The sequence below is a fragment of the Chironomus tepperi genome, unplaced genomic scaffold (assembly GCF_022539635.2).
Source record: "Chironomus tepperi strain 1889 unplaced genomic scaffold, CSIRO-AGI_Ctep_v1 contig_364, whole genome shotgun sequence".
In the NCBI taxonomy this organism is placed as follows: domain Eukaryota; kingdom Metazoa; phylum Arthropoda; class Insecta; order Diptera; family Chironomidae; genus Chironomus; species Chironomus tepperi.
This window is the reverse complement of record NW_027226486.1, coordinates 1889343-1914238: the sequence shown is the minus strand read 5'-3', so window position 1 is coordinate 1914238 and position 24896 is coordinate 1889343. Positions and strand designations below refer to the sequence as shown.

General features: G+C 33.8%; 2 protein-coding genes across 2 annotated transcripts in view; one reads left to right on the top strand and one right to left on the bottom strand.

The window, feature by feature from the left end:
* LOC139095302 (leucine-rich repeat-containing protein let-4) overlaps positions 1-14964 on the bottom strand; it is a 57807-nt gene extending 42843 nt beyond the window's left edge. Inside the window, exons 1-3 of the mRNA XM_070646624.1 lie at positions 14907-14964; positions 7784-7913; positions 7605-7708 (exon numbers count right to left, since the gene is read on the bottom strand). The gene's annotated coding sequence lies outside the window, so the exon portion shown is untranslated. The remainder of the gene's footprint in view (positions 1-7604; positions 7709-7783; positions 7914-14906) is intronic.
* Positions 14965-20118: 5154 nt separating this feature from the next.
* Positions 20119-24896, top strand: part of LOC139095563 (mucin-17) — a 33402-nt gene continuing 28624 nt past the window's right edge. Inside the window, exon 1 of the mRNA XM_070646953.1 lies at positions 20119-20301. The gene's annotated coding sequence lies outside the window, so the exon portion shown is untranslated. The remainder of the gene's footprint in view (positions 20302-24896) is intronic.

Here is a 24896-nt window from a genome sequence, read left to right as displayed (position 1 = left end):
AGCTTCTACTGCACAGCAAACGTTGCCTTATTTTACCACAATTTTAAAAACCAGCAGTAAGCTACACTCCTTATGCACAATTTTCATTTTAAAACCCTTCATTCCTTATCCATAAAACTATCTTAATTACGTTATGTTTACATCCCACAAAACCCCTTTTTTTACATTACATTCCTTAATGTGGTTTTCATGTGATTTACAGATGTAATATTCAGGGTCAAGATTTACTCGAATCATAAAGAACGATTCAACCATAAAACGCCTACATACATACATAAAGTACAGAACGTAGCCAAAAATGACCACATAAACCTTTTCGTACGTAGTAAAAAAATCTTGAAGAACCATTCGTAACAAGGCAGAAGTAATTAAAGATTTATGTTTGCAATGAGGCAATTATGTACACGATGAGAAAAATGAGTTACAACTTTGTAAGCAATTCCCTTAAAAAAATAACATTTTCCTGTTCCTAATTGTCCAATTTCAAGTCATTTGCGGGGAAATATCATCAAGAGCGCTGCTTTTGAGTTATTCTGCTGTTTATATCGAAAAAGGTAGAATCCCACTTATCTTAAGACATGAAAAAAATCTTCTTCTTATGCCTTCAACCTTCTCTCAATCAACATCTTTTCAATTTTTTTTTCCATCCATGTACATCCTTTCTCAAAAGAAATGAGATAAGAGGATAAATGAAAATGGTCTTGTTATCAACTTTACTTGATATTACTAAGCCTGAAATTCCATTTTCGGTAAATTAGCGAGGGCTAGTCTGTCTTTATTACACAACATTATTATCTCAAAGATTTTTTTTTTTTCTTTCTTTGTTGCTATACTCGGTCTTGTTTTCTCATTATGGTCTTCTTTGTCTGTTATTTGTGGTAAGTGCCCGAGGTGTAAAGGATGACATGTTTGATATCTAGAGCACTGGTTGTCTTGTAGATAGATTAGAGCACAAGAGCAATCCGACAAATAGCTAGCCATAGCTAGATATAGTAAAGAGACATTGGTACGATGATACGGCATTTGTGCACCACTGATATGGTACAGGTGCAGGTACCATTGGTACAGGATAGGAATACGACTTTGACATAACACGGGGTACCATTGTACCGTTCCAGTATTGTCTCTATACCATGTCGTCCCGCACAATCACAGCAGAAATCGGCAAAGAAATACAAACGAATATCAAGCTTATTCAGGGTAGCAGTCAGGTGGTCATGTAGCAGTCAGGTGGGCATGTAGCAGTCAGTCATATAGCAGTCAGGTGGTCATGTAGCAGTCAGGTGGGCATGTAGCAGTCAGGTGGGCATTTTGGGGTCAAAACTCTCATCCCCTTTTGGGACAAACACTTCAATTTGCCAGGATTTTTGAGACCAATGTCCCGGACCGCCATTTGTATCAAAAAAAGTCCAAAACTCATTCTCAATACATTTTTGGTTACTCCTCTGAGATTCCGTACAAGTTATTCAACAACCCTAACTACAATTCCTTACTTAAGCTCCACAAAGCCTCAATTTGTAATCCATAAAGCAAGCCTTATCAAACAAAAAAGTCATGCTTCCCCATTCATAACTCACAAAACTTTCCCAGCTCGGTCTTACAACAATTCCGAAAAACCACAATGGCTGTTACTTGTAATGGATTGATGTGATCGAACATAGATAACGTTTAGCATAATCCCCGAAAAAAAATAAGAAAAACATTCATGGGCGGTTTAACATTTTAAGCTGATGTAATACAATAAAAACATCAAGATAATGCAAACAATTCAAACTTAAAGGCTTTATGTGCTCGTCCTTTTGGAAATTTAAGAGGGGATATAAATTTCTCGCTGAAAAGCTTTTTTTTTTGGAATCAGTTTTAAGATATCGTGCATAAGATTGATGTAATGGCAGTATTAACTCAGATGCTTGGATGTTGATGTTTAGATTTGGGATTTTTAATTAAGTTTGCTTAGAATCAGAATGTCTATGGACGAGAGGGGTCGTCCACTAGTTAGGTAGCTTGAAAAACGACTATAAACCCGCTTCTCTGACCTCATCGTAGCACCTCGTACCTCTTAACATTAAGTGACCCTTGTTCAAATTGTCACAATAACTCAGACCATCTCTACTTCCTTTACAGAACGTTACGTAATAATTTTATGTCCGGATCAGCTAAATGAAGCTACTTTAGAACTGCTACGTCGTCATAGTCATATCATGCCGCAAAAATACCCTAGATTGATGCTTTTGACAGCACCTAGATTGATGCTTTTGACCCATTAAAATTGCAAAAAGTTGAACAATCCGTGACATTCCACCCAGATACTGGACATCACTAACAAAAAACAATCATCTATCCAAAAGCAAAACAAACAAATGTCTGTTGATATTTCCAGCAACAATTAGTAATCAAATTTGCTTTTCAGCATTAATCAATATCAGATGTTTATCTTTGCAACACAATATTAAACTAGGATCAACAATTGGATGTGATGATAGCTTGTACAAATAAGTACACATTTGATATTGCTGTTTTTTGTGATGGAATATATTAGATTTTAATAATATTGAAGGTTTTGGATATTTTAAAGGTTGGGTGGAGTTTAAAGGTGGATAGAGGAGGGGAAGGTGGGCTTTTGGAATTTTTGGGAATGCTGTTTGGGTCCCTCTGTCATTTTGGTCATATTCTAGCCAGGAACGTTTTGAAACCTTATTGTTAGGGCCCGTCAGACACTGCAGTCCTGCTACTTTGGACGAAGTATAAGATACAGTCGAAATCTACAGGATTGAACATATAAAATGCAGGAAAAGCAGGCATACGGCTCTTGGCAAATCCTAATACGTGGACAAAATCCAAAAATTTAGAGAGAATTTTGGGATTTAGTCTCGAAAATCTAAAAACACGAGAAAGAGTGAAGAAGGGTGGATCCTTAACCCCCTCTCCGTGGATACACCTCTAAGTATGAATTTAAATGCAATAGATTGAATTTTCATAGAATTCAGCCTTATAAAGCCATAAAATGGCCCATACATTTCAATACACCCAAACTAGGACTTGAACTCCTCCATTTTGAGAAACTCTCTACAAATTCCATCACAGAACATTTTTAAAAGAATTAATTTCAAGCTAGAAAGCCTCTTTAATTCACAAGAGCCCACAAATCCCATGCATTTCATATCACAAAGAGTGAATTCACGCAGAGAAAAATATCACATTTTCTCCAACCTCCCTTGTGTGCCGCATTGTATATATATATTTTTATATTCCGTATTGAAATCATTCGTCCTACTGTTGCTTATTCATTTCCATTTTCATAACATTTAACCTCATGTGAAATATTCTCATCTTGTCATTCACTTCCACATCTATTATAATATAAGCATTTCAAAAGCATGAAAATTATGTTTATTCTATCTATTCCCGTAGCAATGACAACATAATTTTATTTTTCCATTCTGTTGCGTCTAAAGCACATTCATAGAACTTACTATTGTGGACTGTCATAGTTTTAGTCAAATGAGAAATGGAACTGAGAGCTTAAAAAAAGGGATCAGAAATGCTTCTTATTTATATTCTCGGACTCTTTTTTCTTTGCGTCACTCTGCAGGGAGTTTAAGGCAATGACTTTTTTTTCCTTTTCTTTTCCTTTCATTCAGCATAAAGTTTGACACAATGGAATTTCCTTATAATAGTCTGACAAAGAAAGTTTTTGCATATTGAAAAGTTTTTTGGAATAAGTTTTCGTTATAAAAGATGAAAATTCATGAATTGTGAAAGAGAAATGAGGTTGTTTTGGATATTATGTCACGCCAGAAATCAGCAGTCGTTCCATAAAGTCCATAAAATAATCAGAAAGTTGTCAGATTGGTGACTTTTGAAAAGTGTCTGTTGCCTTTGTCTAGACACACATAGTCTAGATCTAGTCAAACCTTTGCATTGCCTGAAATGCATACCTAAGCCTATACATTGCCTAAAGCTACGCACTTAGGGGTCCGAAAATTACCGGTAATCGGGATTTGACGGTAACGGATATTTACCGGTAATTACCGGTAATATCCGTATATTCCGACTGTAAATATCCGAATATTTAGGGTAAAATTTTTTTTTATTTTTGGTCACTTTTTTTGTCATTTTTGAAAAAAGCTATTTGTAAACGATTTTAGAGGATGACTTGTATAGAAGAGATATTGCATTAAAACTTTTGACTATTGGACTTCATGCAGTTTAAAATTTCCAAATGAAAAAATTTAAAAATTAACCGAAATTTTGTCAGTTTTCGTTTCAGCCTGATTCAGACTGATTTTCAGATTTAATTTTTTGTAATTTTTTTCAACAGTAAGCAAATAAAAGTTGTAAAATTCATATCCAAATATCCAATGCTCACTGCCAAAAAAATGTGACCAAATATTACATTTGACTTTGAAAATTATATATCTTGGAATTGACAAGTTTAAAAATTCTTTTGGAAATATCCTCAATATATGTTAGTTTAAAACACTTTCAAACAAATTTGAACAAAACTGCGAAGAGTAATAAGCATTAAAAATTTTAAAAATTAAAAATGTCTAAAAATAACTTTTTCTCCCTTAACAAAAAAATAAACTGCGGTCTCAATATATGAATTTTTAAAAAATTCGTTAAAAATCTGTTACCGCTGGATAATCCATAGAAATGAACGGTAACGGTAATGGATATTACCGGTAATTACCGGTAACGGACGGTACGGATATCCGTCATTCGGACCCCTATACGCACTGCCTAGCCAAAGACAGTGTCTACACTTAGGTGTGCACTATCATCACGTTTCCTCATCATAGTCATTACCTTTACAAGATTATTGCCTTTTTATATGAAATTGATAACCGACATTTCTGGTTTTAGTGTATAATTTGGGATTTCAGTGCTTTAACTTTGAATTTCATTATCTAATTAAGGGTTTTAGTGCCTAGATCAAAGTTTCAGTGCTTAAATTAGAGTTTCCGTTTCTAACTTCTGGTTTCAGCGCCTAAATTTCTATTTTAAGGCCTATCTTAAAATTTCAGGGTCTGAGGACATGCTCAATCGATTCATTAATTGTAGCATGTATTGTAGTTCTACCAAAAAAGTAGCCCAAGTTGTCTACTTCCTTCCTATCTCTACGTTGCTTCGCTACAGCACGCAACATCCAAGAATCTATTAAATAAGCTAGTCTGATGAGCTAGAATCATAGAGCTACAGTTGATAGAGCTACAGCAACGAATACCAAGACATCATTAACTCACATTACATCCAAACAACTCCAAACGACAAAAATATTGTTGATTACCCTCTCAAAACATTATAACAATGAAAAATTGTCGAGGTCCAACTAGCAAGTTGAGGGATCTCCCACAAATGTAATTCCATCAGTTAAGTACTTTAATAGCGGAAGTTTCAAAAGTTAAGCTGTTTAATGTGTAAAAGAGATTAATGTGTAAGGTCAAGGTTGTTGCTACAACATTGAACGATTCTCAAGGGATCATATCGTTGTGGGCTGTTTGAGCAGGAATCTTCCGGTTTAGTTGAATTATTCATCACTAATGTGTATGATTATGTATGAATATTTAATGAATTTATGTCATATATACAATGAAATGTATGATAATATGTTGTTATCGTAAAAGGGCTGTATTATCATGATATGTGTGGTTGTATGAAGGTGGTGATTCATGTTTTTGGATGGTGTCAATTATGATGAGTAGGTAGAATGATGTAGAGTAAGTGTTTGACCTTGAGGAACTCAAAATTCCTTAAGAATGTCTTGCAATTTTTTAAAAACCAATTTAACGTATTTTCTAGATTTGAAATTGATTTTTCTAGTTTACCAAGCTTAGCTTGACACCCCTTTTGTTTACATTTCTCCCAATAAATCACAAAAATCTAAAATAATTCATTTAACCTGCTTATTCTACATTAAAGCATCACCAATTCAGCATATTCCAATAAATCGATTATTCCTAGTCACATTATTCTAACAAAAATCGATTTCCCTTTCTCTTTTCAATGAACATCCACAGCCTTTACGCATGAATGATTGACATATTTTATCCATCCTCAATCCAATGGCTTTATCTCGATTTAAAAGCCATGAATAAATCTATCAGTACTAACGAAATACAGGACGATATACAAACAACGACAAGCTTTTTCAGTATCGTGATTCATCCATAGGATTAGTGCAAAAAACAGCATGGAAGGAGGAAAAAAAAATATTTGATATTCGTTATGAAAATTAAGTGGATAAAGAAGAGCGCAAAAGAAAAATGGGCCAAGTGGAAAGTTTTTATTTCCATCCTTCGTTCGTTCTTCCTCTTATTTATACATTTACATAGTGGATACAAGACGTTGTTTGTATAGTCCGAGATACTAAAAGAAGGAGAGATTTTGCCATCTTTTTTTTTATAAGAAGGATGGCAAAAGAGAAAGTTTTTCATCAAAAAAACTTACTTAATTCCAGTTTCTTTGCGTGTTTCTTAAGCATTAGCAAGGCAGAATGTGAAGTTGTTAGTTTGTCCGTGGAAGTTGCTCGTAGTTTTGGCATTATCAATGAATTCATCACATGAGCTCGAGTTTTGACTAATTCCAGTAGTTTTTCATGAACAATGCCCTAATAACTCACCCGATCGGCACAAATTGAAATGTTGCCACCACGGCGACGACTCGGTCGTATACTTAAAGCCAAGTGGCTGCCACTTGGCAAATTCGGTTGTTTTCGCCAAGTGGCAGCCACTTGGCTTTAAGTATACGACCGAGTCGTCGCCGTGGTGGCAACATTTCAATTTGTGCCGATCGGGTCATACTGAACGTATAGTCACAAGAAGCAGATGTGTCTTAATAGCTCACTTATCAGGGAACGGATTACAAAAATTGGTGTTGCATTCGAATTTCTTGGTTCAAATCATACCATTAACCGTGTTATTTTGGGAGCTTTTTGATGCTTCCGATTCTTAAACAGAGCAGTTCACTGACGCAAACAAAAAATCACTCAACGTAAAATGTAAAAACGGGTCTCGGTATTCACCAAGCCTTGCCCTAACCCTGAGGCATACCCTAAAGTATCTTAAAGTATTCCCCACATTTAGGTATACATTGAGTTAAGGTACGACCAAAGGTTCATAAGGGGAAATGCATCTAGTTTAGTTGTAGGGAGAAGTGTAGGGTTAGGAGTAGCTGTCTAAACTTGTCGTCTATCTCTAAACTGCCAATCTTAGCACTATTTGTACCCTTACACCTAAACTTGATAATATCCTGTAGAAATCTTGTGAATATCTTAATAACTGGACAAATATAGATACGAATTTGAGTTTATTGCATTCTACAGGATACTTAGAATGAGAAATGAGTTACAACCTGCATATTTGCAACTTAATGCGCTCTAGTCCAGCATTTTACAAAAGTTTTCCAAAAAATTTCTTCATAAATTTTTGATTCAAATAAAATTTATTCTTATCGTAGATCAGTACGAGCTCAGAGTCAACTTAAAGTAAGTAAAAAGTTAGATAGAATTCACAACGGACGACCTTTACATTTGAGAGGGGTAAATCCCATCAGACATAAAAAAAATATGAATAAAAAAATCATTTCAGATATGAAAAACTTACCAATTTCTAGTCCAATATGTCATACAAAATCCCATGACTAATTACATGAAAGATTCAGCCGAGACTCCTTTTTTTTGTTATACTTTTTTGATGGTTTTTTAGATCTGTATTTTGAGTGTAAAAATATTCATTCATTTATATCATGCCACAAATTGAAAATTATTATTTATTTCACTCACAAACACAACGCAAATAAATTTTTTTATTCCTCTCTATTTTTTCACTCTCTCTTTTTTTTATTACTTCTGAATAGCCCAGCACAAAATACAGCACAGTGAGTTTATTCACCAGAATAAAATTTTAAATTAACTGCAAAAAATTGAATGAATAAATAAAAAATGATTTTCGTAGCACGAAAATTTTTGCAGCTTTTTTGTATATTTTTTGTGATGAAATGAAATCACAGAAACTCTTATTTTTGTTTTTTGTGTTTTTTTATGTGGCAATGGCTTTTATTTATATAAAATATGGATGCTGTGGGAATGGAAATAAAAATTTTAGCCAAATCTGTAGACAGGATTTTCTTATTATCATTTTAGAACGTGGTTCTTGGCTTTTGTTTAGACTTAATGAAATATTTAGGAATGAAAGGAGATGGAAGTTTTTGGTTTTGAATACAGATGTAGTTCTAAAATGAAACAGTTGCTGACAATAGACTATACAGAAGAGTTGGAGAATTCAAATGCCAAGTGCATATAATCTAGTGATAGTATCTCCTGTCACGACTAAATGCACCGAAGGAAAACTAGAACTATGTCAGGATATGCACTTAAAGGGTGGAACTCAACATGTACAAAACAGAGCTCGAATATGAATCAAATTTTGTATGAAATACGATTCGAGTCGACTATTTCATACAAAATCCGAGTTAGTCCAAGCTCGGAACTCTACTCCAAACCAAGCATCTGAGTAGCTTTTAAAAAGGACTGATAACTCTATTTGTTTAGATAAAAAGTCAAGATCCCGTGTTTGGACAAACTTCGATTAGTCTAGATATGAACCCAATCAAATCAATTCCAGTGGAGTTTGTTTCTCTGAATGTTACAGTTGAATAGCAAGAGAAGCTTATAATAGAGGAACTAAACATATTTTTGAATATTCGATCGGTTGTACGAATCCTTAAATTAAGTCCCGAAAAGCACACGGTGTAGAAATTGCCGAAAATCTTACGCCAGGCCAGCCTGACTATGGAATCAGACTAGATTTGAAATAATCCGAACTCGCATCAGTTATGAGCTATGAATATGGTGCGAAGCCAGATTTTATCGTATCTAGCCTAGTTCCAGAGTCATGCTAGCCTAACGTTGAATTTTTAGCTATTTTTACGTGATGCTCTTTCCTGGAGTACTTCTACATACTGAATGACGTTTCTTATCATAACCAAAAATCACAATTTTAAAGCTTAAAAAATCCTCTAATTTTTCCAATTTAAAGAAAAAAATAAAATTCATGAAAATATTTTCCCAAGAATCTTAAATTCCATAACATTTTTTCTCCCCCTTCAAAAATTCACTTCCATCCAAACTCCTTTTAAAAACAAAACTTTTTCTCTATCATTTTTTGTTTTGACGATAAATAAAAAAAAAAATTTTTCTTCCATTTCTTTCATGCACCACATATTATGTATTATAAATAATTCCATGCCAGAATGAATTTATTATTGTTTATCACCACCGCATCATGAACACTACACATGCCAGTTTCACGTTAACACCTTATGTCTTTCGCATTAATCACGCCTTTTTTCTGTTATTTTTTTTTTCACATATTTACAGGGAGTAATAAATAAATAAAAGAATAATTACGTATAGTTGGAGTATTTGGTGATGATGGTTAGTTGGAAATTGGGTTTTTTGAGTGATTGGTTCTTTTACTTAAGCAAAATTGGGAATTAGAAGTGTTCTAAATCATCTGCAGAGTCTTTGACAAATAAAGGCTGGTTTTAAGGGATGGTAAGGATGTTAAATTGATCAAAATAGACTCAAAATGGTCAAGAATGTTCAATTTTGATCAAAAAAGTTCAAATGAGTTCAAATGAGTTCAAAATTGATCAAAAATAAGTCAAAATATGATCAAATAAGTTCAATAATGATCAAAAAAGTTCAAATCAGTTCAAAAGAGTTCAAAAAAGTTCAAAAGAGTTCGAATAAGTTCAAAAAAGTTTGAAAATGGTTAACAATGATCAAAAAAATTCAAACATGATCAAAAATAGTTCAAGCAAATTCAGAAAAGTTCAAAATTGATCAAAAAAAGTTCAAACTAGTTCAAAAAATGATCAAAATTGAATTTCTAGAAATTAACTCATCAGTTTCACATCCTTTGCGTAGACAGAGACCAAACTCTATTTCCAGCAACAATACTGCACCAAGATTGAGAAATAACATCACAAAAACCAACATCCACATCATTCACAATCACCCCCAATTAAGGTATGTATGAATAAGTAACAGTTTCCATGTAATGTCCTGTCTTTATGGCTTTCAATATTTACATTAGAAAAGAAACACGTTTATAACTCGTTTTTAATCGTAGTTAATGTGTCTGGGATGAATACATTTACTCTTATTTATGTACAATATCCCAAAAGTAAATTCTTTTTCAACCCATTTCGAACCTGCAGGTGAACAAAAAATCAATGGAAATAACATTTGGTGTAAAAAAATTAGACAATCCTTTTTTTATGCTCTTTGTGTTGTTTTTTACATGAAATTTTACGGTTGGGAATCCTTCAACTGAAATTGTGAATAAATCACACCCGAGACTATCCTTTAGCATGTAAAATGTTGCTGTTTTCGGACAATTTCGGTTATGTTGAGCATTTCTATTAATTTGCTTTAAAATGTCGTGAATTACTTGTTAGGAAAATTTATGGGGATGAATGGTTTGGTTGTTTAGAGGTAAGTTGGGTTAGACAATGGATTTTAGAGGTTAAAGGGATAAAAGGGAGTTTAAAGAGGGATATTTGGAGTTGATTTTTCTTGATAATCTACCTTTAGGCTGAGGAAAAAGAGCATCCAGGTGGAAGTTATGGAACAGACTGTCTTATAATTAACAAAATCTTTAGGAAATACTAAGCTGGAATATTTTCGGCATCAATATTCTAAAGATTGACTTAGTTTGACTCAATAGGGTCACTACACCAAACAACACATCATGCTAGGTGGTGCAAAAGCTGCTGCACCGTTTTTTAGGCAGCTTATCTGACCTATTTGCTGCCTACTATCTGCTTTGGCTGATGTTATTCCATTTTAATGGTTCTTCTCGTGTTCTAACATTCTAGAGAAATATTGAACTTCTCCACAGCTATAGCGCGAGTAGGATTCGAACCTAAATCCTCAAGATTGCATGTCAAATGCTCTTTCGAGGGTTGATAAGGAACGTGCCATAATACTGATTTTGACCTTTTTCGCTATGTATTGCTAATTGCAGAGCTTATTTTGCTGGACTAGCCCAATATCCAAACCGAGCACAATTGCATATTTTAAGAGATCGCAGCTAACTTGAATTCGCTCTGGCTACTTGAATTCGCTCCGATTAAAATTTGCGAGCCATTTTTTCTTCTGATACTTGTGAAGTATATCATTTCATTCAAATTTCAGAATTATAATTCCGTTATGCATATAATATTAATTCCAGAATGTCCATCAACATATTCCTTACATTAAGCAAAATATGACATTCCATTAAATTTAAATTTGTTCCTTTAAAATCAAATAAAAATTCCCCTCAAGAACCTGACAAACTTTCTAAAAACTTTTTTTTTCTCTTCTCTCCCGGCTAATTGCCAACTCGACAAAAAAGGACAGGAAGAACTTTTTTCTTCCTATAAAGCAATAAAAGAATAAAAAATTTCCTTTCCTGTCACAACTTATTCAATTTTACAGCAACGTCAATGTCACCGAGTAATTGAATTTATATGAATCGTTCTTACTGAAATTTTTTGCTCATATACATCAAGTCTGATATCTGCACAAAGTACATAAAGTTTTATGGTCTCGCACAGACACAACGGCAAAAAGTAAAGTGGAGGATGTTATAGATTATCACATACGATATCATCGCATATACATGATTTTATTATAGTTCCTTACTTTCTTTTGTTCTCGCTTTTTATTTTTATATCATTTTATGCTACTCAAGTTGAGTGTGCGATGCGAGAGATTGGCAAAAGGAAAAGAATCAAATTTAGTTAGCTGGAGATGATGGAAGCTTGGATGATGAACAAAAAAATATTAATTTATAAATATAAGAAATGGAAACTGAGCTAGTGCATGTAATTCAATCAAATGGGGAAGTAACAATGAGTCATAGATGCTTATTTTATAAGATTAGATTCTGTTCCTAATGAGCTAATCAAAGGCTAAAGATGAAGTTTCTATTTAACTCAATTTTAGATATGTGTAAAGGAAGTATCTTTCTTTAAGGGAGTCAGACGTGTAGTTAGAATAAAGTGGGGGTCATGACTCATGATTTGCAATTTTTAACGGTTTTTTACAATTTAAAAATTTTGAAAATTTTTGAGTAACAATCCTAGCTTTTGGCCGATGTCTAGGTTAATCATTTCCTATTCTCAGGACCGAAACTATTAAGTCGAGTCAATTTTTTCCCATACAAATCCGAATTGACTTCAAGCTTTGATTTATTTTCGCATCAATCGTGTTTAAAGTCACAATATTCCATTCCACAATTCTGCTCTTAAAGTAAACAGCAGCTTTATTCTCGGAATAAATTCTCATGAATTATTAAAGACGCCATGAAATTGCTATCATTGTAATATCCGATAACCAAAAACCAAAATGCTCAAAATATATATCTAGAGCTTTAAAATATTTATGGACGACAGTTCTCAGAATGTGTATTTAAAATCAACAGCTTGTTAGAAATTCAAAGGAGGAAGAGGAAGGTTGAAGAGATGAGTTGACATTAAAAAAATCTCAAAATATGCTCCTGACTGTGATTCTGGATACTTTAGAACTAGACAGGAGCTAGATATTATTTTAAAATTGGTTACTTCCCTAACAGACATTGAGTATGCTCAACAAAATGAGTATTCTCATGAGTATACTCAATATAATTGAGAATCTTCAATTTTATGCACATACTAATCAACATACCGCCTTGTCTGTTCGGGCTTTTAACGCCGGTAATTATGGCACACCATTACTGAGAAACTAGGTAATTTGAGGCTTATTGCTAGTGTTTTGGATACTGAAACTAAGATTTTCCAGTCTTAGAGACTGGATACTGACTCTAAAGTCTAGACTGGACACTAAGTCTCGATCCCAATCTCGGTCCTATGGATGTATAAAATTTTGTGAAAAACCACGGCTTTCACCACTTTAAACACTACATAAGTGAGTTGCTTTATATGAACGTTAAATATGAAGTTTTCTAGGGATATTTGGGAATTGAACCTCACTCTGCTTATACCTTATTTAAAGAAGTCCAGCCTTAAACTATGTTTATCATTTTTAAATCTAGCAATTCGCACCCAAAACATTCCAATTCAAAGTAAATTTGATACAGCCATAAAAGTTGTTCCTTCATATAATTCCCAACTTTTCATTTCCACCTTAATAATTTATACAGCACAATTTTTCCTCGAAGACAAAAAAAAAATCTTAATGAAAATGGAAAGATTATGTTGCATTATAATGCCATCATCATGTCATATATCTTCTTTTATCACATTCTATGAACTTTCAAGTATATAGCGGACATAAAAGAACAAAAAAAAAATAAAAAAACATTGTAAATCTCAATTCAATTTACTTCTTTTGCTTCACAGGCTACAAGCTCATAATCTTATAAGAATGAAAACATATTTTATTATTAATGTTGTAGTTCCATTCATTCTCAAAAAAAAAAAGAATGATTATTATTGTTACTGAATAAATTGTACACAGAGAGAGAATGACCAGATTAAGCATAGAAATGAAAATGCTCATCTAAATTGGATAATTTTCTATCTTGTTGTGTATATATGGGAGGCAGATGTGGAACTGGAATTTATGGAGGGTCACTGATTGAAAATTGAGATTTTTTACAATTTTTGAATTTTTTGACGATTTTTTAAAATTCAAAAAATTTGAAAATTGCGATTTTTTGCAAATTTTTGAAAAATTGAAAAAATCGGAAAAATTAAAAATTTTAGGATTTTTGATTAAAAAAGTTGCAAAAATCATCATTTTAACGATGGCCGGATCCTGATCCTGGCCAGACCCTAATCCTGGCTAGATCATGACCCTGTCCAGATCCTAACAATGAGCCTGATCCTATCCAGACCCTGACTTTGCTCGGATTCTGACTTTGGCCAGATCCTGACTTTAGCCAGATTCTGAATTTGGTCAGGTTCTGATTTTGACCGGATTCTGACTTTGGCCAGATCCTGACTTTAGCCAGATTCTGAATTTGGTCAGGTTCTGATTTTGACCGGATTCTGACTTTGGCCAGATCCTGACTTTAGCCAGATCCCGACTTTAGCCAGATTCTGAATTTGGTCAGGTTCTGATTTTGACCGGATTCTGGCTTTGGCCAGATCTTGACTTTGGCCAGATCCTGAACTTAGCCGGATCCTGAATTTGGTCAGATCCAGAACTTGACTGGATTCTGATCCTGAACGTGTCCTGATTCTAGCCGTACCCTCACCAAGGAGAAGATGCAATAGATAGATACCCATCCCAAAAATTTCCCAAAATTACACAAAAATTGCTCAAAATTAATTTTTTCAAGTCATTTCCATTAAGTTCTTTGAACATTTATCCCCCAATTTCAAGATAACCAACTCCATCTCTGCTCCACACGTACATGCACGACTTGATTGCGTTTAGTATTTAGGAACATGAAAGTGAATTAAAGCAGTCATACAAGGTCAAATAAGATAAAGCCGCAAATCAATGTTTTTTCCGAAAAATACAATCCAGCCCAATAATTCAATTCCTTTCTCTATTCACAAATCACATAAAATGTTAGTCAGGATTCAATTTGATATCTACGTCGTATGCTTTAAGGCTGAAACACACATACACAGAATTTAATTTTTCACAGAAAATAAGCAATAGAGTTAAATATATAGGCGTGTTATTAATTCAATTCCACTTATTTTTTTCATTCTCTTTTTCTCCATATTTTCAGCGGAACTGAATGTCCTTTGAGATGTTAACGACTTTTGTGGTGTTTTATTTTTTAAATTAATTCTTTCACAATTTTTTTTTCAGTTCTTATTTTTTTTCATCACAGTCAATTTAGTAAATCACGTTATTAATTTTAATCAAATAAATTGGGAAATTATGTTGCTCTTACGATATAGAACCAAAAAGTTATATAAACGGAATCTCGACTATTTGCCACTAACGTTCATCTCGAACTAAAGTTGAAAAAGTTTAGCATTGGAAATGCTCTGAATAATCATTACGTACGTTTTTACGTATTGCAAAAAGGTGAATGTTTTTGTGGTTTAGAAAACATTGAGGTCGGATGTTGATTTGATGTTTTATGGATGTTGAGTTGATGTTTTCATGCTTTTTGTGTGAATTTTTTTATGAATTAAAGTAATCATTGAATCATTTGAAATGTTGTTGATAATTTTGATGTCAAATTATTTAATATTAGAGATTTTGGAGAGTTTGATGACTTTTTAAGAGCAATTTGGTATTGAATATTAGAAAATGAGCAGAATACTAAAAATATTGACAGTATTGAACTTACTTGAGATCAATATAAAGATGAATTGTATCAATAGCTTCATATTCTGCCGGTAAGAATGAATTTGCGATTTTGCTATCAATTTATCTCAGTATGTGATGTTTCTGTTTATTTTTTGAAGAATTTTGAATATTACAGCAAATCCAAAGGTCAATAAATTGCTGGTTGTGTTGATAAGGATGTAAAATTCCTGAAAATCCCAAATTGTAAGAAGTCTTCATAGGATAAAGCCGGTTTCAAACGTTCCCCTTACGCAAAAATGGACTCATGTTCAATCCAGTCAAAGATACAAGTAAGTAATGTTACTAAATCAAAGTTGTGTCCAATATTTTTGGAATTAAATAGAAAACTTGGATTTTAAATCCGAAAATGAACAAAATTTAAGTTTACTATGATCAGAGAGAGACTATCAACTCAAAAAAGACCCGGTAAGCAATCAAAATGACCAGTGATTCTTAAATCTCGAGTAATTAACATTACTGTCCGTACGTGTGAGGGCGTAAGATTCCAGCATGAATTGTAAGCTTAGGATTGAGTGCAGTTGCTTGACGAGCCTCACTCGATTAACTATTACCTGTTGCAATTCATGCTTCGATAGCTATGAATTTTCTAAATCTGAACATTTAAACCCTTTGTACTTCGTACGATTAGACACCAGCAATACAACTTGCCTACTCAGAACTGTCATTTAAAAATTAAAATAATTAAAAATCTTTAAAATTTAAATCAAAACTCATTCATTTAATCCAAACTCAAAAAACCCAGTCGAGAACCCCTGACACCCACCCAATGCTTCATTGTTGCATGATTTTACACATCCAATTCACATTCGATACATTGTGTAAACGTAAACGACATGGAAAATTCAAACAAGTGGCAATCGCGTTTTGCGCAACTCGTTGTTTTGATGACGGAACTCACTCTCATATCCCCCCATGCGATATTATACATAGGTATCAGGAAAGAAAAAAAAATGTACGAATAATTTTTCAAGGTGTGAGAAGGAAAAATTTCTAGCATTTCCTTTTTTTTTGCTATTTTTACATGCTACACCATACGACGTAAAAGATGATGGAAGGAATTTTAAAGGCTCTAATTTGAAATTCAATGCAAGATTCTTGATGTTGAAACTTCCCTTTTTTATCACCAAATTTCCATCCTGATTAAAAAAAATATATTTTACGACGGGTTTCAGCAACACCGCATAGTCTATCTTTTAATGTCTTCTTTATCCTTTTATTTCCACCCCGTTCCTTCCTCCTCACAACTTCACAATACGCTTTTCTCAAACAGCAAACTTGACTACAATGTTTTTAACATTGTTCAAAATACGATGTGAATGGATGAACAGGATGTAGTAAAAACAGTTGAGGAAAAAAAAAATGATGAAATTAGGTCATGTACATGTTGCATGTTGGCTCCCCAGAAAGAAAATAAAAGAAATGTCCTTCGAATTTTATTAGTATGGCGGTTGTGTGGGTGGGAGGATGATGGGCAATGGATTGATAAGGTTGATAACATTATGGTTTATTGGATATTTTCCATTAGAATGAGAGACTTGATTAAGGATGTCTATTGTTTTACAGTTTTTAAATGAAAATGTAGATGGGATGAAGGTGGAAAGTTTGTAGAACAAGGAATTAGTGGGTGGTGAGTATGTAAATTTTGGTGATTGAGTTTGACAATTCGAGGGTGTTAGAGTATTTACGTAGGTAAAGGCATAAAATTCTTTGGTTTCTTATTCTACGGAGCATTGCCAGTAGATTGTGAGCAACTTATTGTGTAAGTCTTGAAAGCACACTAAGTAATAATGGCCGAGAATCCAGACTTAGATGTAATCAAATTTGGATTGAGGCAGAATTTCATGAAGTTCGGCTTTGAGCCAGAGTTTTGCTGCCCTGGGACTGCAGTATTGGTCATTTCCCCACCGTGTGCTTTCCGAGAAGAGCTAGTGACAGTTCACTTGTTATCCGACATTTTTGAAAGGGATGAAGGCTTCGAAAAACCAGCAGAGTCATAATTGTTAGAGTGTCGTCGTCAGAGTGCAGTCAGAGTCAGTCAGAGTGCAGTCAGAGTCTGTCAGAGTCAGTCAGAGTCAGTCAGAGTCAGTCAGAGTCAGTCAGAGTCAGTCAGAATCAGTCAGAGTCAGTCAGAGTCAGTCAGAGTCAGTCAGAGTCAGTCAGAGTCAGTCAGAGTCAGTCAGAGTCAGTCAGAGTCAGTCAGAGTCAGTCAGAGTCTGTCGGAGTCAGTTAGAGTACAGTCAAAGTACAGAACCCAACTCTTGCAAGACCTACAAAACTCACTAGCATATCAGTATGGAAATTCAGCTACTACATAATTCATGTTTTTTATATACCTTAACATTTTTATTACGGCTGGCTACCTGCCAACACTAATGTTATTATTCTTTCCTCTCTTACTCCAAGGAAGTAATGACGTAATGCCGTACATAATTAAAGAACATTAACATGAAGTGACTTGACAAGTCTTGTAATTAGACGACAGCTGATATTTGATAATTATTGAATCGATAATTTTTGGTTCTTTTTCTTGTTCTTTGTGGAGCACTTAGTTGATGAATGATGAGCATGATTGGTTGCGTAGGTTTTAGCGAAAATGATAAATTATCAAATATTTTATCGATAATTAATTCATTATTAAGATCAATTTTCATGGTATTTTTTGAAGAATAGCTAGTTGGAGGTCTTTTAAAGTTTATTGTTTTTTGCCACACATATTTTAAATCTAGAGCAGTTATTGATTAATTTAATTATGTAGAAAATTGAGAAGACGTCATGAAGGCATTAGTGGAGTATATAGGAGGATAAGATGTAACTCCTTTTGGTAAGGTCTTACTCTCTTTGCTAGAGTCTAATTCTCTTTAGTCAAGTCTAACTTTCTTTAGTCGGGTCAAACCCCTTTTGGTGGAGTCTAAGACTCTTAAATGAGGTCTAACTTTCAAATTCCCTGAAACGGGTTCTAACTACGCCCCTTGACATCTTGATAAGATAAAGTATTTAAAGATGAATATCTTATCATTTTGTGTATAGGCGTAATCACAACGAGGAGATGCTTTGTTCTACTAATTTATAATAATATTTTTATCTTAAGAAAGTTTCAACGGAATTAATGGAGAGTTAGAAATCAATATTATGAGAGATCTTAAGCTTGACATTTATTAAGACAGCAAAGTTCAGGAATTCATCTAAAAATTGTACAGATAATCATAAATTCTTCTATTGACAGTGAGAGTTCGTCAAATCATCAGTTCAAACATAGACTTACGGACTATACCGAGCTTCTACTTTGATGACATTTCTGCCAGACAAGGTGGAAGGGTGTGAGTCACTGTTCTACGAAATGTATGAATACTTAAGACTTTAAGCTCTGCTATTGCTGAAAACTAGTTACAGTTTAGTTTCGATCTTAGGGTTTCCTAAACGGTTTAGGCTTCTTGGATATTGTTTGTACCCTACAAATAATTTTTTCAATTCCATTCCCTTTGATTTTATTTTGTTTAAGAACACACGCTTTTGCTGTTTACATGTAGAACATTCAACCTGCAGTTATATTTCACACATGTCTGTTATCAAATATGCAAAATATACATAATAGATAAGAATGAATATTTTTTGACTAAATTGTCGTTTAATCTTTTGTTTACAAACGTACGTTTTTATAAATTCAAGTAATATTGCTGTAATGCAGTTTTGTACTAGTATGTCTGTTGAAGCTGATCATGTAATGTTGTCAAAATCTATTGAATATCCACATAGAATCATGAATATCCACAAAACTAGGAACTCGAATGGCACAAGTTCCAAGGAATTGACCCGAAATCCATTAGAAGCCAGTCATCGCGGACATTGGCCGTCGTTGACCGCCGCCGAGAACAACGGTCGCCATTATGCACCGGCCGCGGTGGCTGGTATTGGCATGACAACTCTTACATTAGTAGGTTCTAAATTTGGATTAAATCCGGCACCAAATTTGAGTCTTTTGATTGATTCTTGATATCCAGGAAATATGCAGTGTTTGTCCAAAACTGCAGGCCTACGGTCTTTGACAAACTATAATGTATAGCTTAATACTGCAAGTCTCTGCATCTAAAATACAGGAAATGCAGGCTTGCGCTTTAATTCTTGACCGAACTCTAGAAATATAACAAACAAAATAACCCAAAATGCCTTCCAAACAACACCAATCCCACAAAATCATGCTAAATAAAAGTGCCAACAACAGACATGACGTAATGTTGCTAATTTTACTCACAAAAAAAAGAAACAATCTTCTTCTTAACAGTTGAGAACTTCTCATTTCTTCTGTATATATCGATCATCATGTGAAATAATAAAAAAGATCACCACTCAAGTTTGTATTCGCCAGCATGTCTCATATGTATTTGTAGTCTCAACAGCAACAAATATTCATTCATATGCAATTAACTAATTAACGAGATATTTTCGGGCTACTCAAATACAAACAAAATGATCTTCGTGTGCCGCATATAGTCACCGACAGAAAAAAAAAAAATAAAACGATATCCGATCTCTTTAAGTCTATTTCCCACATATATCTTTTATTGTGTGCCTGTTTCTTCTCCATACACGCTTCGCGAAACATATACTTTTCTCACACATATTGTTAGTGTATGGAATTAACTTGAATCATATTATGAATAAGACTAAGCCCGAATCAATGCCTTGACACACAGCTCACACACAGCACATTGTGTACGATTTATTCTTACACATAATCAAGTGGGAGACTCTGTCGTCTCTCGAAAAAAAAACTTAAATATATTTTTATTTCAGTTTTCCTCGATTTTTCTGCAACGACGGACGCAAAGAAGTTTCAATTTTTAAACTCAAATATATATTTTTTTTGTCGCATTATTTTTTTAATAAAAAAGTCTTCTTTTGCCTTCGCGCGGTCGCGGTGTGTAAATTTATTTTTGTGTGTAATAAAATATTGTGTGTGACTTACGATAAAGGTATATAGAATATACAAAAAATATAATCAAATATTATCCATGCAAAAATAAGGAATAATAAGAAGTGATCCGAATTCGATCGGTATATGTTGAAGTGTTGCCATCATGGCGATGAGGGGGCAGTGTAGTTAGAATAAAGTGGCTGGCAATTGGTTGTCTTTGCTGTAGTATACCATGTAGTATACCAAGCAATATGCCAAGTAGAATACCAAGTAGTATACCAAGTAGTATACCAAGTAGTATACCAAGTAGTCTACCAAGTAGTATACCAAGTAGTACCCCAAGTAGTATTTCAAATAGTATTTCAAATAGTGTACCAAGTAGTATACCAAGTAGTATACCAAGTAGTATACCAAATAGTATACCAAGTAGTATACCAAGTAGTATGCCAAGGAGTATACCAAGTAGTATACCAAGTAGTATACCAAGTAGTAAACCAGTAGTATACCAAGTAGTATACGATGTAGTATACGATGTAGTATATCAAGTAGTATACCAAGTAGTGTACCAAATAGTATACCAAGTAGTATACCAAGTAAAATACCAAGTAGTATACCAATTAGTATACCAAGTAGTATACCAAGTAGTAGTATACTACGCCAAAGACAACCAATTGACTCCCACTTGAATCTAACTATGCGACCACCTCGTCGCCATTGTGCCAACATATCAACATATGTTGATCGGAACATCCATGTGTATCTGTGTATTTGTGCAACCATCAGCAAAAAAAAGAAGAGAATGAAAAAAAAAATAAAAATTTAAAAATTCTCAAAATTAGCAAATGTGCAAAAGGAAATTTGAGCAATTTTCGTGCTAAATTGAATGTTTGTACGCCAATTAATTTATGTTGAAAACATTACATATCGATAGAATATCAATTTATCGACTTAATTGATCACTTTGTAAACAGATGGTTTTATTTTTTTTTTTTTTGAATCTGATTCGCACACGATGCTGAAATGATATTTTTTTTATATTCATTCCACTCGTTTTGATCGTTATGACTCGCAACTGCTGTTTAAACTTTTTTTTTTTCTCTTACTCTGCCTTTGCCTGGCTCTTTTTTTTTTTTGCTGTTGTTCGATTCGAGAAATTTTATTTTTTTTTTCTTTTGAGAAAAAAAGTGTGATGAGGAATATACAGCTTGTGCGTGGGTGGCGAAAACGCATTTTTGATGGTGATCTAATAATTGGAATTAGACTAAGGCTGAGTGTTTTTCTAGAGAAAAAAATTATTTGTGAAACTTGATCTAATTTTGTTTTAAATACTTTATTGTTTCTTAATAATGTTGAAGTTTAGAGTGATTTTTAAAGTGGAAGTTCCGAACTTCTCATAATTTGGGAATTAATAGTTTGTATGGAATCTATATTGAATAAGGTGAAATGGCATCTGTGGCCTAAATGGTAGAGAGCTAGACTTACGTGCCAAAGATCCTAGGTTCAATCCTAGGTCATGTCTCATTTTCGAAGCTCTTTTTCCATTTCATGGTTCTAGTTATGGAGCTCGATTCATGTGTTTGGTGCAATTTTGAGTGGCTCGGGTGACTCGGGTAGCTTGGGAAGATTGGTTGGCCTGAGTTCCTTGGGTTGCTTGGGTGGCTTGATTGCCTCGGGTGGCTTGGTTGGCTCAGGTTTCAGGCAGTCAATCAGTGGCCATATGGCATTCAGGTTGCAATTTTTAATTTAAGTGCCATAAACATTTCCACTTGGGTGTCATATGGTCATTTTTTGTCTGCCATAAAAGAAGTGAGTCACTCGGATTGCATTTAATCAAACAAATCAAAATAGTAGCCAGCATAGCCAGCAGAATAGTAATCAGAGTAAATCACCAAAATAAACAAATACAAAAAGACATCAATTCAAAAAAATAAACAATTTCCCATGAATAATCTATCCAGTCAACCCAAACAAAAACCACATCCACATATTCCCGAGAATCACTCATCCCAAAAATAAAGAAAGAGATACTTTTATGACTCTTCATTTTTAATATTAATTGAAGTGAATTAACTTAGTAATAAATTTACTCATTCATTCATCGACATATTATGAATATGGATCATGAAATTCTATTTAAATTGTAAATACAGACAATATGCTGCGAGGGGAAATAGAGAGAAATGAGAAAAATTAATTCTAGGAATTAGAATTCTAGGAACTTAAATCTCAAACAATACAAAAAATTCAGACTCTTTAATTATTTAAGGTAAAAAATATTCAGCATGATTCTCGATGAATAATTGAGACAAGAAGTTGTTTTTTGGGTATTTTGAGACACAATTTTAACCAGATTATACTAATTAAGAGCATTTGAGGAAGAGTTGCGTCATTACCCCTTTTAAATTATCCAGAATGAAAATAGCTCCGACTCGAGAACTGTTGAAGAGCTTGTTAAACTATCGACATTGAAATTTGTTATTTTTTTTGAGGCCCTTTTCTGCTACATTATTGTCAACATTTTGGTTGATTATCTTTAGTTCTGGTGTGTAGTGAGGATGGGATTCTGTCTGTATTATCCTGAATGACATCATATGGCAAATTTCATTTCTTGCTGTATAAACAGGTCAGAATCAGTCATCATGATGATGTCAGGCTCACATCTTACAGTTAATAAGACGATGTAATGGTTGCCTAGCGCGACTTATGTCGTTGTAATGTGGTGAACAATGTGTGAATCCTAGTCATATCGAAATCAATGAGAATCGAACCCCATGAGTCTCACAAAAGAGTGATAATGATTTTCGATCTGATGCCTAACCACCCGACCACAGAGACCTTAATCTGGAACTTGTGGATTCGCCTTTATATGTCTCGATACGACAGATTCCACTCTGTTCATACCCAAGTCGTTATCAATCCTTGTTCAATTGTATTGCTAAGGTAAAAATCAGCTGACTTTTAGAAGAATTCTATTATTCAATTTGAGCTAGGGTCAGACTCTGTCGTCATTTTTGAGTCATTTTAGCCTCATTATGCACATCCACAACTCCCAACTACCCCCCTGCATCTCCAAAACATTAGATTTACTAAAACTCATGTGCGAATAATTAAACGATGTTTTTAAGATGTGAGAATGTGTAGTACATGGGACGCAGATCTTCAGATCTTAATTCTAAGAAAGTAAAATGTTTTGTGATTATGGGAATAATGTAATATGTCTGTTGGGTTTAATTTGTGACAATAAAAAATACTTGTTGCTGATAAAAATAACTTGAGTACACAACTGTGATTTTCTTATCGGGGAATTTATGATTTCGATTTAAAAACGTGAGTTGCGTATGGAATGCGATATGAAAATAATTAATTGGAGTGAATTTGGAGGTAAAATGCAAATTGATGTGTATTCTTATCTAATCAGGAAATTAATTTACTTCTTATTTGATGAGTTTGTAGCTGACTTGAGTCGGTTTTGCTAAATATTCAAAATAAACGACACCGAGCGGCACAATTGACTGAAATTAGTCGTTACAATCTCGTTGTGGCAATTTTGCGTCTTCCCGTTGATTGGTAGAGGTACCCTAGTGAATAACGTTGTTCTGTTCGGGTATGTAAACTCAAAACAGAGTCCTAATGGAGCCACGAACTCCATATGAGTTCCAATGGGTTGTCAAATAGAACCTTTTGTCGATTGTGGAAGAATTTCGATCAATTTTCGAAAAATCGGTGATGGGATTCGAACCAGGGAGTTCAAACTTAACTCCAACTTCCATGATCCGCACCTTGTTAAGTGAGCTATCAAGGCAATTTTGCTAGTCTTTAATTAAAATACAAAATGACCAATTTAAATGACTAAACTAAGAAGCTGTCACGCGGTTGTTGAATGTGTTATTGAGGAAGCCTTAAATGAGCTGTAGTTGAAGCTTTTCCATTTGTGTCGTTCGGGAATAAAATCTAATCTAATTCAAAATTGCTCCAAAAATTCACATTCAAATATTTACTTTAAAAATGTACAAAGTTTATCTTACACAAATTTGAAGTCCTTTTCCACACCAAAAAACTTCAATTTGTCATTTTTCTTCTTGGGGACTTTTCGGCGCCAATCATAAGCGATGAACTAAGGATAAACTTTTTGCTTGTCTTCATGTTGCTACATTATGAACAATTTGTTTAAAATTATGAGTTTTGCACGAAATGAACAAATTTGTCTACAAAACAAAAAAAATAATTCTCATAAAGTCAAGCTTCTTCCATATTAGGAATTGTAGTCGATTAATGTCAAATATCAATGAATAAAGATTTATTTAAAATAGAAATACGTGCGAAATTCAAGGCAAGGTGGATAGTCTTTTTTATGTGAAATTCAGATGACATAAAGGAATTGTCGTGCATTTGTGAATTATGGAATTGAAGACTAATTTTGCAAGGCTTTGTGGATTAATTGTGAGAAATTTTTGTGTGTGCAATTTATGAAAAAAATGAATAAGAAATGATGCAAATTTGGAGGTTGTGGTGTTGAATTTTGTGGAAAATTTTGAGGTTATAATGAGTTTAGTGACCAATGTGTTGAGGCAGACTTGATTCTTTTGACGTGCATTTTGAGATTGTTGTGGTACGGTCTCGGGAGATGCAAGTTTCCATTTGTCAGCTTTTTGA